This window comes from Panthera onca, chromosome B1 (genome assembly GCF_046562875.1).
Source record: "Panthera onca isolate mPanOnc1 chromosome B1, mPanOnc1 haplotype 2, whole genome shotgun sequence".
Taxonomy (NCBI): Eukaryota; Metazoa; Chordata; class Mammalia; order Carnivora; family Felidae; genus Panthera; species Panthera onca.
The window spans coordinates 41,990,881-42,008,745 of NC_138342.1; positions in this window are offsets into that span (position 1 = coordinate 41,990,881).

Here is a 17,865-nt window from a genome sequence, read left to right on the forward strand (position 1 = left end):
GCAAAGGAGAGGACCCTCAGGTATAGTTCCACACAGAGGGCAATGCATGTGCAGAGTGTGTGTTCTAGGAAAGAGCTCAGTGCTTTCATGGAATTGCAGGAAGGCTGCTGTGACTTCTGCACAAAACGCCAAGGGTGGGGGGCGGGAGGGGGTGTGTGGAGAGAAATACAGGACGAGGCATGGTATAAACTGGGCTGCAGTGGGGGATGTGGCCGGAGATGCTGGTGGCTGCCAGAATATGCCAGAGCCTGAAGTCCGTAAATGATGCTTATTGATAATGTGTTGTATAGATGTATGTCAATAAAACATTGCTGTTGGCAAGGCTGGCGTGTGTCAGGCCAGCGTATTAAAGATATTAACAGCTAACCTTCATGGCGCCCTTTACTACCTGCTCTGTATGTGTATTGAGCTGCTTAGATGATCTCATTTAATCCTTTTACCTGCCCACTGGGTGCAGCAGGCGTGCTGAAATTCCTCATTTTGTTCCTGAGGATCCGCATATTGCTAATATTTTGTGAGAACTACTCTATTCCCAGTCTAGTAGTATAGGTGGCTGGTGGACACGTTAGGGTTCCTAAGCACATGCGAAACACTAGCAACACTGACTTAAGTTCCACTGCAACACTCATACATAAACGCACAAACGTAGGGGAGGAAACGAAAATCATAGCTGCAGTGGCCAGATGGTGGACACAGGATGGCAGCATGGAATTCTCAACTTCTGAAACTTGGAAGGTGCTTTTTCTCAAAAGTGATTGCGGGATTTAATTTAGAACTCTTTTAAAATCCAGAGTTGTAGTAAGGCACCTATGTTAGAGGTTGCATGTTGACCAGCTGACCCTAAGCAATCGTGCTGCGGTCCTCTCGTGTTTGATTATATTGGATTTTAAATACTGCTTTTTCTTAAAGGAATTCTTTAAAATGATTACATGCTACCTATTTTGTTTAGCATCCAATGTAGCCTATGAACTTACTGTATAAATGAGTTTTGGTTGGTCAGTTAAACTAATTAGCATTAGGTACCCACTTGAAAGTACAGCCATGATGAACTATTTAATTCTATTAAGGAAAATTGAATGAAGAGGCAGCCTCCTTCTTCTGTAGCACAATTTTAATGAGACTGCTTGGGTTGAGTCCTGTTCTATATCAAAAAAGGAACATGAATGCTTTCAGGTTCTATTTTTGGCTTTGCTATTATACCCAGAGCAAGACGAAACCTGTTACTTTTTTTCCATTTGCAAAATAAATGTAGGCAGTGCTTTTAGCCTTTTTCACAGGAGTGGCAGGATTAATAAGCGCCACAAATGACCTTGACCTGTTTTGTAACTGCAGGTGCATTTTTATTGCCATATTTTCATGACAAATGGAGATCGGTTAGTTTCATACTTTTTTTTTTTTCCCCTGATGAGTTAATATTAAGCTAAAACTTTAAAGTCTGGAATATGTGCTTTATCAGCTGCTCTTCAACATTCCAGTTTCCAAATTCAAACAAAAGGAGAATAAGATAAATCTTTCAAGTGATAATCAAAACAGTAGAAAGGAAGTGAAAGAGTCGCCTTGTAAATGGAGGTCTGTTCATTTTGTTTTCAAAATTGCACTCTGTTTTCAGTAAGATGAGTAAGAATATCTGAAATACATTATTAAAGCCTATGTTGAATGAAGCTGACTTGCTGGAAAACAATAATGTCAAGAGTTGGTGTGTCAGGGTGTGGTATCCGTGGGCATTTACCAGTTGGAGAAGTTTGTGATAATATGCTTTTTAGAGTGATTGCTGACCACTCTGGGATCTTTGTATGGATCCCAATGCTGACGCGGTAGACCTGGGATTGACGGTACAAGAGGCAAGAAAACACTCTTGCGCTTGGGGATTTTGCACAGCTCCAGCTCGTCAGAAGCTTCTTGTATCCATCCTAGGCGACTGTTACTGGTCTACATGCTGTGGGTGTGGGCAGCCCTTATTGCGGTGATTAGGTTAGGCACACGTGTGATTGACTTGGTTTTGAAAGACAGCATCCAAGTCAGCGTCACAAGGAGTGAAATCGATTACTTCAAATACTGAGCTGGTTCCTGGAAAGTACGCGATTCCCCACGCCTCCAGGTTCCAGGTAGAGGTGTTTCCAGTAGGATAACATACCTGTCTGTCTCTGCCCCCTTCCTCACTCTTCTCCAGGGAGGAAGGAGTCCCTTCTCTCACTGATGAGTCTGAAGAAGGAACTGGACTACGATGGGCAGCCTCCCCCCACGACTCTGAGACCGGCCGACCTGTAAGACGTAATGTGAATTTTGTTTTTTGCAACTGAATCCCTCTAATATATTTGCTTCATGCTTCTGGCTGTGTGGATCCCCATGGTTGTTATTTGGACTCTGGGATGAATGTTACATAAAAATTGAAAATAATCTCTCTTCATAAAATTCTCCCAAATCAACTCTCACCTCATTTTAGTAACTCAGCGTAGAAATTGCCCTTTTAACATGTGCTGGAATTCAGATGAAATTGAACATAGCAAATATTCTGTCTTTTGCTCTTGCTCACATTCTCCTGTGGCTGTGGAAGCACAGAGTGAATGTGAAAAGTGTAATGTTTTTACATTTGACCATTGCTGTTCTTGCTTTCATTACAACTGTGATCTGTGTGAGGCCGTATCATTTGATCTAGCACAGTAGCTAACATGTATCTGAAACTCGGCACATATTTGTTGAGTAATGAATTACTAAGTTCAGGGTATTGAGACTGAAAATATCTCGAAACCATTTTCAGGTATTTCATAGTGCCCTCAATCAATAGCAGAGTCTGTTACTCACAGATGATCTTGTCAAGCCCCAGGGGGTGTTATCCAGCTTATACTGGGCCAGACTCATCATGGAGGCCATGGGTGTGCAGAACTGAGGAAGCTGTCCCCCAATTGAAGGTGCTACCACATTAACCTGGACCTCACATAAACACATAGCAAAGAAATATGAAATCCCGGCCACACACTTCTGGATGGAAAGAGTTAAGAAGGATAGAGTCCATCTGGACACTGATTACACAGAAAATACCACCAGCCCTCTGGGGCCTGAAGCTCTATCCCGGGCCCTACAATGGCTGTATTACCATCTCTGTCACCGTTAGCCTGTGCCTAATGCACTCCTTTCTAGTAAGTGTACTTCTTCTGACTCCCTGGACCTCTCTATGTCACATACTCCAACTGCCCATCCTTGCTCCAGCTGACCTATCCCCAACATGCTTGCTCTCCTTTCCTAGACCCCTGGGGACTCTCTTTTTCAGCCATATGCAGGAAGGGTGGTCTGTATTTCCATTCAGTCACGTAATTGGACAGAAGCCACTAACTGAGCACCCACTGTGTGTTGGGCACTGGGCTATGTGTCTGGGCTACAAAAATGATCCAGACATGGTCTTGCCTCTCTGAGAGCTCATAGATGATGTCGTACAGTCAGTGCTGTGGTTGAGGTCGCACTGGGCACTTGTGGGGCACCAAAATGAGGCGTTGAAGCAGCCTGGGAAGTGTGCCAGGAGCAAGGCCTCCTTTCTCAAGTTGCCATGTTCCAGAAGAGCTGGAGATTGAACTGAGAATTTCAAATAGGCCCCAGACCCAGACCAAAAGGCGCTGTGAAGCTGAGCATGTAGTCAGGAGAAGAGGGATAATTAGTTGTGGGTTCTGGAGAGGAGGAAGGAAAGGAAAGTTCTGCAGACAGTACAGAGAATGTCAGGTGTTTAGACTTTCGGGCTTAGAAAGAGCACCAGCCCTCTTTGTGATGGAAACTTGCTGGCACCCTTTTAAAATAGGTGTTAGAGAATCAGGGCTAAGGGGTAAAAAAGTGTCCATTTGCTAAATTCTCTTATAATACATCAGGAAAAAAATTGTGTGTGTCCTGTGGGCATTTTTACTGCCATTTTAGAGGAGGGTTATAGTTTTCTAACAAGCTTCATTCATTATAATGCACATACTTGTATCAACAAGTTGAGGAAAAACCTGATTGACATTAATCTCAAAGGTGTTGCTGGGAAGGTGTTTTTGTTTGGTTGTCTTTGAAGTGAAGATCAGAGGTGATTCTTTGTCACCCACAAAACTTTGATGTTTTCCTGAATTACTGCTCACAGCCAGGTCATAAACACCAACATACACAGGCAACATCCACAATCATTTTATGACCACGTGAGAAATTTGTTGAGGAAAATGTAATTTGCTACTGCTCAGCGTGACTTCGAAACGTTCCTGGGAGGGAAAACTAGTTCTAGAACAGCAGCATTACCATCCATTAAGAAAGTCTATGTAAAAAAGTGGGTTAACTGACTGCAGTCAAGTGTATCAAAGAGGCAAAGAAAGGACTCGCTTTAGTACAGTTGGTGTGGGAGGGAATGAGGCTGTGAGTCTGACCGCTGGGTGTCCTGGACAAGGCTGAGGCTTTGCACCTGGACAGGTGCAGCTTGGAATCCCAGCTCTGTTATTTACTAGTTGTGTGCCCTCAAGAGAAGTACATCCTCTCAGCTTCCTTATAAACAAAAGGGGGATATTGACATTGTTGTCAGGATTAAGTGCAATGACATAGTTAAGTGCCTCATATATAAGTGTGTGCTCAGAACTGTAGACACATTGATCTTGAGCAAAATAGTCATTTCACAAAATTTTGACTCTGAAGTCTCAAGGTATATGTCTTGGCTTTGAATGTACTAAATGCCTTGCTTGCCCAGGTCGTCCTCATGTAATACTGGCTTACGTCTATCCTCGTGGCCACAGATGTCTGAAGATGTCAGACATGACTCATCAAAGGTTGTGGAGGAGATCTGGGGGAGAACCTGAGGACCTGTTTATTCACACACATAACTACAGTTATTTTACATGTTAGATTAACAAAGGCACGGATGATTTCTGGCTCTCTCACAAACGTTATCCTCACCTTAATTTAATTTATCCTCTCTTTATACATAGAAGGAGGTGAAAGTAGTACTTAGACTTTGAACAATAGAATGGTTGCCCAATCCCTGGGAAAGTCCTGCTGTGCTTTAAAGCCTCAGGAGAAAAGAATAGGGAATTAAAAAGGGGAGGAACTTGGGGTGCCTGGGTAGCTCAGCCGGTAAAACGTCCGACTTCAGCTCAGGTCATGATCTCGTGGTGTGGGAGTTCGAGCCCCGCATTGGGCTCTGTGCTAACAGCTCCGAGCCTGGAGCCTGCTTCAGATTCTGTGTCTCTCTCTCTCTGCCCATCCCATGCTCATGCTCTGTCTGTCTCTGTCTCTCAATAATAAATAAATGTTAAAAAAAAAAGGGGGGGGGGAGGAATTCTGTGTGGTCCATCAGAACAACCAAATTCATCCTTGCATCCATCCATCCATCCATCCATCCATCCAACCAACCATCCATCCACTGCCATGTTCAGATGCCTGCCCAGCATCGGAGTTACCTTCCTGTTTGGACAATTCCCTATTGTATGAATCTTGGCCAAAGGCAGCACCTGTCTCAAACATACACTTTCCTCTGCCCTTTAGCATCTAGGACATGGGAATATGCTGTTGGTTCAGCTAATGGGACTCTCCTGCCTAGGATCTTAAGCCTGAAGCAAATCAGCAAAGAATCAAGGACGCTGTAGAGAGTGTGTGTGTGTGTGTGTGTGTGTGTGTGTGTGTGGCAATGGTATGAGAAATAACATCAAATGTCTACAAATAGCAGTGTCTAGCAGAATGGTGCCCTCTCCAATTATGTCATGAGTTTGCCTTTGTCTGCTCAGCTTTTCTCCTACCTCCAACTTTGTGGTGAGTCCTGTCTTGGCTTGTTGTTTTCTGGGTCTTTGGCACTCAACCTGGAGAGAATGTGTGTGAGTGACAGGGCAGGAGACAAGGGAAGAAAGAGAAAAGAGAATAAAGCTTCCAGGAAAGAGAAACATAAGGATTCTGAAGTAGTGTCAGACTATGGATGAGTAGGAGCCCTGAGACCATAAGGAAGTGTCGCTGTGGTATCTGACTCAGGTTCCTATATTGGCCTTTGAAAATACAATTAGTGACTACTGTTACTTTTTAATTACTTTCTTGTTCCCAGACTTTTTTCTTTGAGTGTGCTTAATATTCATTTTGGCAGTATGAGCCACAATGGACAGTCTACACTTGAATGGCCACTCCTTTTGTTTGCTTGGGTCCTTGACTCTTCTCTGTGACTAGTTGAGTTTATTCTCCTTCTCACCCGGGGGAACTGCCCAGCATCTCGTTACAGGTTGAGGATGAAACTGACACAGAGGAAGGCAAAGCCAGTTAAGCCACAAGCATACAGAATCATAGCCACAGGATTCAGATAATTCTGAATGGGCTCTACCATTGGACTTCCAGTGAAGTGTGCCAATCAATTTCCCTGTTATTTAAGTAAGATCAAATTGGACTTTCTGACTTGCAGTTAAACGCATCTTAAACTGATATGGTCACATGGTAGAACTAGCCCTCAGCGTGAAGCAGAATACTTGGTTTACTCCCAGCACACGACCCGTTGGCTGTGTGACCATAAGCAAGTCCCTTCACCTCTCTAGGACTCACCTTCCTCATCTGAAAAGGTGACGCTTTTGAACTAGATCAGTTGTCCTCAACCATGAGTGGTCCTGCTCCCATAAGAGATATTTGGGAAAATGTGGGGCATTTTCATTATCACAGTATTTGGCAGGCAGGGGACAGAGATGCAAAATGTCTACAATGCTTGGGATGACCCCCTACGATGAAAATTTGTCTCACCCAGATTGCCTCTTGAGATACTGTCTGGATAGAGTCTTTATATCAGTGTTCCTTAATTTTGGACAATATTAATCACCTTGGGGAATTGCTAAAAATGTAGATTCATCGTCTTGCTCCAGACCTACTGCATCAGCATCAAGATCCCCAGTGATGCGATACAGTCTAAACTTGGCTTTACTTGTTCGTTCACCTCACCAGGCCGTAAAATGCTGACAGTATAAAAGTTTTCTTATGAGACTTGAAAGTCACAGATGCAGAGAACGAAATGGTGGTTGCCAGAGGTGGTGTGGGGTGTGGGGGAAGTGGGTGAAATGGGTGAAGGTGGTCAAAAGACACAAACTTCCAGTTATAAGTCCTGGGGATGTAATATACATACAGCATGGTGACCACAGTTAATAACACTGTATTATATTTGAAAGTGGCTAAAAAATAGATGATAGAAGTTCTTATCACAAAGAAAAAAAAATAACTATGTGCAGTGTGGATGTTAACTAGACTTATTGTGGTGATCATCTCACAATTTATACAAATACCAAACCATCCCTTTGTACACCTGAAACTAACATAACTCATAGAATGTTTCATCAACTATATCTCAATAAAAAACATATAAATCATATAAAGTCATGTATAATATTTGAAAAATATAGTCGTCAGTATTGGAGCCCTCACAGAAACCTAATTAAAAAAGTTACTATCCTCATTTTACAGACAGAAAAACTGAAGTTCCTATCCCCATTTTACAGGCTAAGGAAAGTGCTTCCTTATCATGACAAGCTAGTAAATACAAGGGTTCGGACATGAGCCCAGATATGCTTGACCCCGAGCCCTGAAGTCACCTTCTTTTACTACACAGTTCCATACTGGTCTCTGTCTTTGTGATATTAACTACCAAACAGACAGACCAGAAAATGCTTTGGCTGCTAATTGTAACCATGCTCTGTTCATATAAATGATAGACATCTAAAATACATGTGACAGCTGTATGATTCAATATATTGTTAATAAAAAGCTAGTTAATAAACCAGTATGTATAGCATGACTCTATTTGTTAACTGTATTTCAAATGTTAATAGTAGGAGTCATTATGGAATATACTTTTTGAATGTAATTACGTTATACAAGTATGACAGAGATAGATGGCTAACACTCATGTTACCCCCTTCCTTAGCTTAGAGTTATCACTTAGATGCAGTTGCCCTACCAGAAGCTACATTTCCCAGCCTCCTTTGCATCCAAATCAGGACGTATGGCTAATTCTCACCCATGGAGTATGAATAGAGTGGTGTATCTCTTCTAAACTGAGACTTTTAGGGGCACTGGGATGGCTCAGTTGCTTAAGCATCCAGCTTTGGTTCTGGTCATGACCTTGCAGTTAGTGACTTCAAACCCCACATCGGGCTCTATGCTGACAGCTCGGAGCCTGCAGCCTGCTTCAGATTCTGTGTCTCCCTCTCTCTCTGCCCCTCTCCTGCTCACACTCTGTCTCTCTTTCTCTCAAGAATAAATAGACATTAAAAAAAAACTGGGACCTGTAAGAAATGGGGTGTGCCTTTTTTATGCTCCCTCCACCATCTGGTAGCCAGGTTCAGAGGACTCCAAATTAACAGGGCCTCTTGAACCCACAATTTTGGAAGGAGCCCAGGTTCCTGAATGACCATGGGGACGAACGGCTACTGGTTGAGCAAGACACCTACAATGATGAGGAAGAAATGAACTTCTGTAATGCTATGTCACAGACATTTGGGGTTTGTTACAGCATTCTATCTGATTCAACTAATAGGGTTACTCTATGTAATACAACTCAATTATACATACTCATCAATAATTATAATTTTACTCTCTTCTTTTTATACATATGTGATGAAAAAATATAACATTTCTGAGATTCAAAGGTTTAGCTACAGCAATGAGCAATCTCACAGATTTTTAACTCTCAAAATTCACATCACATAAAAGGATATTGTAGGAACCACAGACGAAGGAGTAAGAAGCTGGCAGATTCACTAGCTGCCTCTGAACATTTTCGTTCACGTGGAATCTGACCATATATAGAAAGTCATTGAAACATCCTTGAATTATTACTACACCAGAGGGACAAAGAGGTATCAGAGATTCTGAAGCTAGCTACTGAGAAGTTTGCTTTTTCTTGATTTGAAGGGCATTTCATACATAATAAGTATGTATAAACATGGGGCGATGGATTACAAAGTGCTATTAAGGACGGAAAGAAAAGTGGATAAAACATCTGCCTATCTTTTATCATGATACCTTGAAAAAATAAGGGAAGCTGAACTTAATACCTAATTGACTACAAAGACTCACAGGTGTTTTGAAAAGCCGAACAGTGCGTTGGATTTAATTTCCAGTCGGTTATGTTGCAGTATCTTATCCAAAAACTCATAACGAACTGCAGTAACCTCATCCAAAGGCAACAAAGGCAGCACTGACTTAACCACGAGGCCTGATAAGAACCCGAATAGTACACGTCAGCCACAACAGGTTTAAGATTTCATCAAACTTTAGAAAGAAGATGGGAGAAAGATGCAATTGCTTGAGTTAATGGAAGAAACCAAAATAGTTTAATTGCTTAGCATGAGAGTGAAAGCACAAAATGAAAATTTGGTGAAAGAGTTTACCCCTAAATAGAAGGGTGTGTTTATTCTCATGGACAATATCAAGGTCAAACAGAGATGACGTTTTGTTTCTCATGGTTCCGTGAGCACTGTCGTCTTCCTTAGCGAGGGCTTCCAGGAGGATGGAAACAGACCTTTGTGGACAGAGGCTTGATTTTAAATGGATCATTCACGCTGCCTGGCTCTGTCTACACAAAACCAAAATACCTAGATAAGGAGTATAAAGCTTGGCAAATGCCAAATGATGCCAAGGTTTCTGATGTTTCCAAATATCCAAGGGTTTCTGCAAATGTCTCCAAATATGTAGATGTAGATGTTGGCTTTTTAGTTGACAAAATTCAGACAAAGACTGGACTTCTTATTTTTAGCACAACTATTTTTAGCTCAAGCTTCTATCAGTGCTTAGGGATGGATGATAGGGCAACTGCTTCAAATTCCTGACCCCAGGAAGGGCTCATGTAGTCAGGGAGGGCTTTGGAAAGATGCTTATCCCTTCAGGCTACCATGGGGACTATTACCCCTGCCACTTGAAACCCTGTAAATCCTCTAAACATTCCTGACTATTCTGGAGAGGTAAAGGCATGCCAATAACGTAAGGAGCTGGTAAAATGACCTAATGAACAACCTAGTGCTGGGCATTCGGTAGATGCTCAGTATATGCATGAGAACGTGTGGCAATGGGAAGATAGTGTTCACAGACTTCCTTTACCACTTACCAGAGCCTGAAGCCACGCCTTGGTGTAGGTGAATTTCCTATGCTTCAATCTCAGACGGATTTTTCCACTTGCATTCACTCTTGCCTACTTAAGATGCTGTTCCCGCAGCTCTCTGCTCTCCTACGTAAGAAAGTTTTCTCTCTCTTTCCAAGACCCTTTCCATACACTTGCACACATGCCATTATCTTTCCCATTCTGTAATGCATGCGCGCGCACAGACACACACACACACACACACACACACACACACCACCTTCTTTTCATTATACTTCCTCAACCACTGAAGAGAGCCACAGCCATACGCTTCTGGGTCAGCTCTTTAAGGAGGCCTCGCCGAACGCTGGCCTCCTGAGCCAGGAGGACCCTCTCTCATTCTCATTCTCTCTCTCTCTCTCTCTCTCTCTCTCTCTCTCTCTCTTTTGGTGGGTTTGAAATGTAATTGGTTTTATCTCCAGGATTCCTCACCCATACCTGGTCTCTCATCACCTCACTTAGGGGTTCAGACTCAAGAGGGCAGGTGCAAAGGGAAAGAGAAGGTCCCCGTGGGCCATGCGATGTGGGAGACGGTGGGTGGCAGACTTCGGGTTCCTGCAGCAGGCGTAGGGGCAGCAAGGAGTGGGCAAACATCAGGTTCTAGACCTCCATCTCTTCGGTCTACACAGCGAAGTCCCGGTCTCCGTTCTTGTCCAACGACAACGACCCAGCTCCTTGGGCAGCTCTCTTTATCACTCCTTTTACCGTATCTGCCTCTGGTGCTGGTAGTGGCCCACTTGGGCGCGGTGCGCTGGCCATCTGGTGGCCGGGGAGATCCCAGGCGTTGGGGTAGGGTGGGGGGCAGCCGGGTGCCTGCAGGGTGCAGGGTCCCGCCTTCCGCAGCAGGTGGCTGTCCGGCTGCAGCCCTGAGGGTGAGTCGGGGTGAGTGGCCATGGCCAGAGTGGCAGCACCAGCTACGGAGAGTGCAGCAGGAACAGGAGGCCCAGGCTGGCTCCGCATGTATTTTAGAGCCAACTTCCTGAAAGACTTGTCTGTACTCATTGCCTCCAAGTCTTCTCTCTTTGTTTCTTTTTTAATGTTTATTTATTTATTTTGAGAGAGAGAGAGATCGCCAGTGGGGGCAGAGATTGAGTGAGAGAAAGAATCCCAAGCAGGCTCTGGGCTGTGAGTACAGAGCCCAACGTGGGGCTCCATCCCATGACCGGGAGACCACGACCTGACCCGATATCAAGAGTGGGCCACTCAACCTCCTGAGTCACCCAGGCACCCCAACTCCTCCTCCTCCTTCACGTGGCTTCCGGGACATCAGTCAGACTGTCCTAGCTTTCGGCCCATCTCGGGGCTAGCCTTTGTCTTTTCTCAGTCCCCTTTGTGGTTTTCCCCTCTTGCTCTCATCTTGGAAGGTTGGAACCCCCACAGAGTTCAGTCGTTGACCCTTTCCTCTTTTCTTTCCAAATACGTGCCCTTGGAGATTTTCTTTAATCTTGGAGCTGTAAAATGACCATGCATATGCCGGTGACTCGTGAATTTATATCTTCATGCCAGCCCTCTCTCCCAGACTCCAGACATCCATCTACCTGGCTGCCTTCTCAGGATCCCCACTTGGCTGTCTGGCAGCCTCCTCAAACTCAGCACTTCCCCAGCTCAAGTCCTGATCTTCACTCCTCTCAAAGGCAATTCCATCCTTCCAGGTGCTCAGGTCAAAGCCATGGAATACATCCTTGACTCCTATTTCTCTCCTACCCCACACTCCCTTCATGCCCCACAGGAAATCCTGCTGGTGGTACCTTCACAGCATGTCCAGAATCAGACCACTGTGGTCACCTTAGCTACTCCCACCCTGGGTGGAGTCACCAAGACCTGCCATGGCAGAGGCCCCTTAACAGGCTCCCTGTTTCTACCCTTGACCCTTGTAGTCTGTTCTCAACACAGCGGCCGGAGTGATTTTTACAAAACGTGAAGCATCACGTTACTCCCTTACTCAGAACTGTGCAGTGGCTCCTCGCCCCCCCAGCCTCCCGCAAGACCTATGTGGTCTGTGCCCCTGCCACGTCTCTGACATCGTCTCCTCCCAGCCTCCCCTTCAGCCCTGGGTTCCACCCACGCTGCCCCTCACCTGCCTGGAAGGCTCCGGGCGCGCTCCTGCTTAGAGCGCGTTCTCCTGTTATCTGCCGCTCTAACCCCCTCACCCCCTTCCAGTCTTCCCTCAACTGTCACCTTCTCACTGGCGCCTATTCTGATTACCCTTCTTAAAATTCCAGCCTGAGCCCTCTGAATTCCTGGAAATCCTCACTGTGCACTGCTTCTTCCCCCACAGCGTGCCCACTGCCTTCGTATACTGTGCAATTACTTGTTTGATTCGTCTGCTTGCTTTCATGTTGTTTGCTGTCTGTCTCCTCCCCCCACTAGAACGGGAGGTCTGCTAGGGCCACGATCTTCATCGGTCTGTCCACGGATGCACCCCAAGTACCAGGAATGGATCCCGACATCCAGAGAACACTCGCAAGTGTTTGCGGAGAGAATTGAATCAGCAAGTGGAAGAATCTGGTTGTCAGGGTCTCCTGCTGGTGGTCATGAGGTGCCATTTGCCGGCCAAAGCACTCCATCTCATTTGATCCTCTAAGGAGTCGCACGACATATGTTTATCTCCTCCATTTTTCAGAAGGTCTGAGGAATATCACATAACTGGAGGGGGCAGAGGCAAGACGCGAACCCAGAGTGTGCACGTTCACCTTCCCCACTATCCTTACACATTCCCAGCACATTAATTGGCACAGGTTTTCTGCAGGGCAGTTCAGCCTTATATGGGAACAGCTTTACAGATATTCATACCCTTTGGTCCAGAGAACTAGTCACAGATGTGCCCAGAGACCTATCCACACTATTGTTTGTACAAGCAGTGCATACCTGGGAACTGATTTTTTAAAAATCATGGTATATTCATTCAATGGAAGACGATGTAGCCAACGCTGCTGACGGTGTGAAAGGATGTATGCTGAAGTGGAGAAAGCTCCCCAGCATGTGTCTGGAAGAAACACCAGGGACAACATACCAGGATGCAGAATTGTAGACGTGTTATGATGCCCTAATTTTGAAAAATTAGATTATTTATGCAGAGAAGATGGCTGGAAGGAATACACCAGAATGTTAATAGTGGTTGTCCTTAAATGTGTGATTATGGGTGATTCTTATTATCTCTAGACATTTCTGTGTAACTGTGTGTGTGTGTGTGTGTGTGTGTGTGTGTGTGCATGTGTGTGTGTAACATTTCGTAATGGGAAAAATGTTGTCTTTACAAGGAAACACTGCCTCAACATTAAAATGTACTTTTCTATGTATATGATACATTAGTAAATTTTATGACAAAACTAAACATACCTGAATAGCTGAATCAACGATTAGATTCCCGTGAAATACTGAATGGGTTCTAAGAAGTCAGAATGTTACAATTATATCCAAGACTAAAGTAGTTTCACTGCATTATGATATCTTTATCAAGATCAACTGTAATGAACCATTTCCCTTAAGCACACTACATTTTCCAAGTTTTAGTAAGGTTTAGTGTTTCTTTTCCTTTCTTTTGGAGCTATCCCTCCAAATAGGCATTACATTCTATTTCTCCTTAGAGCACTTGGATCTCTTGACTTGGAGAGAAGTAACTCATTCCACAGCACAAAGTACCTTGATAAGTTGTTTCAAGTACTTTGCAAGTAAAACATATTTAGACCGTGTCATCACATTAAGAAATTACTGTACTAAAGTGCATTCCTAAGCAATTGCTTACATATATAAGTTTTTCTTTTAATGCCATCCCTGGAGAATGTATTCTTTAAAGCCTATCTTGGAGAATATCATTTTGTTTTCTGATTACAAGCTATTTTAAGAGCTGTCAGAAATCTACATAATGCAAGGAAGTACTGTGGGGGCTTCTAAACATCAAAAATCAGGACAATGCCAGAATGATTAGTTAACTTACTAAACAGAGAGGGAAAAGGACACATTTGCTTATGAAACAACTTGAACGATTCAAAAAGGATAATGTTCCCAGATTAATGATCATGCAATTTGAAGTGACTTTTTAAATATATATTTTCTGAAGCCCAGATAGAATCTTAACATTCTTGTGGATTTAAAGATGAAATATGTCAAAGGATTGGGATGAATTTATATTTTTTTTTATTATTTTTTTAACATTTATTTATTTTTGAGACAGAGAGAGAGAGAGCATGAACAGGGGAGGGTCAGAGGAAGAGGGAGACATAGAATCTGAAACAGGCTCCAGGCTCTGAGCTGTCAGCACAGAGCCTGACGCGGGGCTCGAACCCACAGACCGCGAGATCGTGACCTGAGCCGAAGCCAGACGCCCAACCGACTGAGCCACCCAGGCGCCCCTGGGATGAATTTATTAAAAGAGAGGTTGGTAATACAGTGTAAGAGCTGACAGAAGGTGCCACGCTGGGTGGGAACACACACACACACACACACACACACACACACATGCACAGATGCGTGTACACATACATGCACACACACACACACGTCCAGGCGTGCATAGATGCATGCACACATGTGTGCACATGTATATAAGTACACACACAGATGCACACACATTCATGTGTGCACAGATGTCTGTACACATAATGCACATGTATTCACAGGTACATACACATGCACACACATTCGTGCATGCACGGTTGCATGTACACACATGCACATGCACACATTCACACGTGCACACGTGCATGTGTGCACACACACCCAACTGTTCACACGGTCCCTACAGCAAACTGGGTTCAGTTCTGAGAACTTGAATATGAGCCATTAAATGCCTGCTCAAGGGGGTGAGTTCACACAGGTCAACATAACATAAGAGAAAGGGACAGCTATTGAAGAAAGAACATAAATGCCATCAACTTCAAAAATGTGGACAAAGGTGCCTGGCTGGCTTAGTTGGTAAAGCATGTGACTCTTGGAGTCATGAGTTCAAGCCCTGTGTTGGGCGTTGAGCTTGCTTAAAAAAAACTGGGTACGTTGGCATGAAAGCTCCACATCAGGAATATAGGGCATAAATTCATGGACAGGTGCATTGTTTTCCAGAGTATCACAAGGCTATACACAGGGATAAGAGAAGAAAAGTAATTAATATGTGAGAACCCCATGGACCAGAGATTATCAGTGGAATGACTGAGCGGAGCTGGAAGACTGGTGGTCACCTACCTCCGTTTTCACCCACACTCCGCCTACACATTTCTTCCTGTGCTGTCAGGACCGGGCCACTCTCCCCTCAGGCAGGCCCTGCTCCAGCCCTTCAGCAGCCAGACCTGCCTTCCTTGGAGACCTCTCTCACTGAATGACTGTAGGGAGCAGTCGGGCCAGGCCATCAGGTTTTCTAATCTTGCAAGAGAAGGAAAGGCCCACAGTTCTCTCAGAGCCCCTGCCTGCAACCCATGGACCCAGCCATTTTTGCCTCTACTCAGGTATTTTCATACCCATTTTACTCACAAGGAAAACTGAGGTCTATTCTAGGTTACTCAGCTAAGAAGCAGTACCATCAGGAATTTAAAATTAATTCTGCTTTGGGGAGCCTGGGTGGCTCAGAGAGTTAAGCATCTGACTCTTGATCTCAACTCAGGTCTTGATTTAGCAGTTCAGGCCCCGCACTGGGCTCCTCACTGGGCATGAAGCCTACTTAAAAAATAAATAATAATAACTCTGCTTTTCCCCAAGACTCAGATGCTTTAACCCACACTGTCATGGCACATAGGAGTTCTAGTCTTAATGGTAAACATTGACAGTTTTTCATGAAATGTGGGTTTTAGACCTTTAACAAACGGTGAAAAGAATTTCTGGAAGAAGCTGGTTTTGGGAACCCTAGTTCTTAACTTTGCTTTTTCTTTCTCTCTCTTCTGTCCACTCATTCTTTCCCTCCACTCCCTTGATCTTCTCTTTCTTCGAAACTTGAAGGAAGCCTTTAACTCCTTCCTCACCATATCCAGCCTGCCATCATCTCTGACAGCAACCTGTGAAATTTTCTCCATGAATGTCAAGTACGGGCTCCAAGCAGGTGCCCTTGCCACACCCCTTCTGTACTGCCATCCACTGCACAAGTTCTTTGCCAAGCCCACGTTCTTGTGCATCTAGTAAATACTAGCTGAATATCCAGAACACCACACCTCTCAGGAGGCAAGGCCAGGGACCCAGGCCGCCCCACCATTCCCGCCGCACTCTTTCTGGATCTTACTTCCTTGCAATGGGATGGAGTCCCATTTTCATTTTTCTTACCCCATGAGGAAAAAAAAGAGAAAGAGTATTCAGATGGGTACAGGCAGGACACGGACCCTCCCATGTGACGACCCCCAGAAAAGCGATAAAAAACTGAACACGTGCTTTAGTTGTTTTCTGTTTCAAGGTTTCCATTTTCCAATAGAACAAAACGTTCTCCATGGAAACAATTTTCGTGGGGATAAAAGATGGGTCATAAGAGGCCCGTGGTAAGGAAGTGTGAGCGGAAGAAAGAATGACCTGGATCACAGCAGGGACCCAGCTCTCCAGACAGGGGTGGGGCGGGAGCAGATGTGGGCCTGGCCTCTGTCATCCTCTGAACTCTTATGCGAGGCTGCCTTTTCTCTAAAATCTGCTGGAACCTAAAATGAAACACCTGAGCCATAAAATAGGTGGGCTGACTTTCAAGAAAGCCCACCCAGCCATCCTTACTAATGGTACTGCAGCTCTGTTTGTAAATAAATTGGGATCAAACTGATAGATCGAAAGGAGTAATTATAAAGCAGTAGCGTGTGTGTGTGTGTGTGTGTGTGTGTGTGTGTGTGTGATGTATACTATTTCAGACACATTCGAGGGTATTTAAATCAGAGACATCTGGGGCGCCTGGGTGGCTCAGTCGGTTAAGCGTCCGACTTCAGCTCAGGTCACGATCTCGCGGTCTGTGGGTTCGAGCCCCACGTCGGGCTCTGTGCTGACTGACGGCTCAGAGCCTGGAGCCTGCTTCCGATTCTGTGTCTCCCTCTCTCTCTGCCCCTCCCCGTTCATGCTCTGTCTCTCTCTGTCTCAAAAATAAATAAAAACGTTAAAAAATTTTTTTTTTTTTTTAAATAAATAAATCAGAGATATCAGACTCAGTTCAGGTATTGCCTCCTCCAGGAAGCCCTCCCCGACTGCTTCTTACATGGCCTCCAGACCAGGTTAGGCCTTCCTCCAATATATGCAGCAACCACTCAGCATGCCCAGCAGGACTTTACCCAGGGTCCCTCCTCACCAACTTGTGAACTCCTTGAGGATTATTAGGATTGTGTCTTTTTTTTTTTTCCTCTACACCACCAACACCCAGTCCCGAGCCTGGCACATAGAGGCCTTCAAGACTTGTGAGTGGAATTGGAAGTGCAGCATCTTAAGGCTTTAGGTAGTTGGCGGCAGGGTGATTGGTGGTTTGCATTCGAGGGTTATGGAGCCAGACTTCTTGGGACAGATCCTGCTGTTAGTGGCCTCCTAGACCCCAGTTTTCTCATCTGGAAAATGGAGGCGTGATTGGTCCCCACCTCTTTGGACTGTTGAGTGATGAATGAGAATTATTTAAAGAGCTTAGCCTGGAGTCTGCTGCTTAGCTTAGTAGGCAGTTCATAAACAATAGCTAATCTTACTATATTATTTGGTAGAGGGAGCTTTTCAGAACAAGAACAAATGGGCTCCAGTTCTGTCTCTACTTTGCCTCTAATCCAGAATTTAGAGACCGACTCATCCTAAATCCTGCTTCTCTCTATGTGACGTATGAACACGTCCGGCTTTACTGGAAA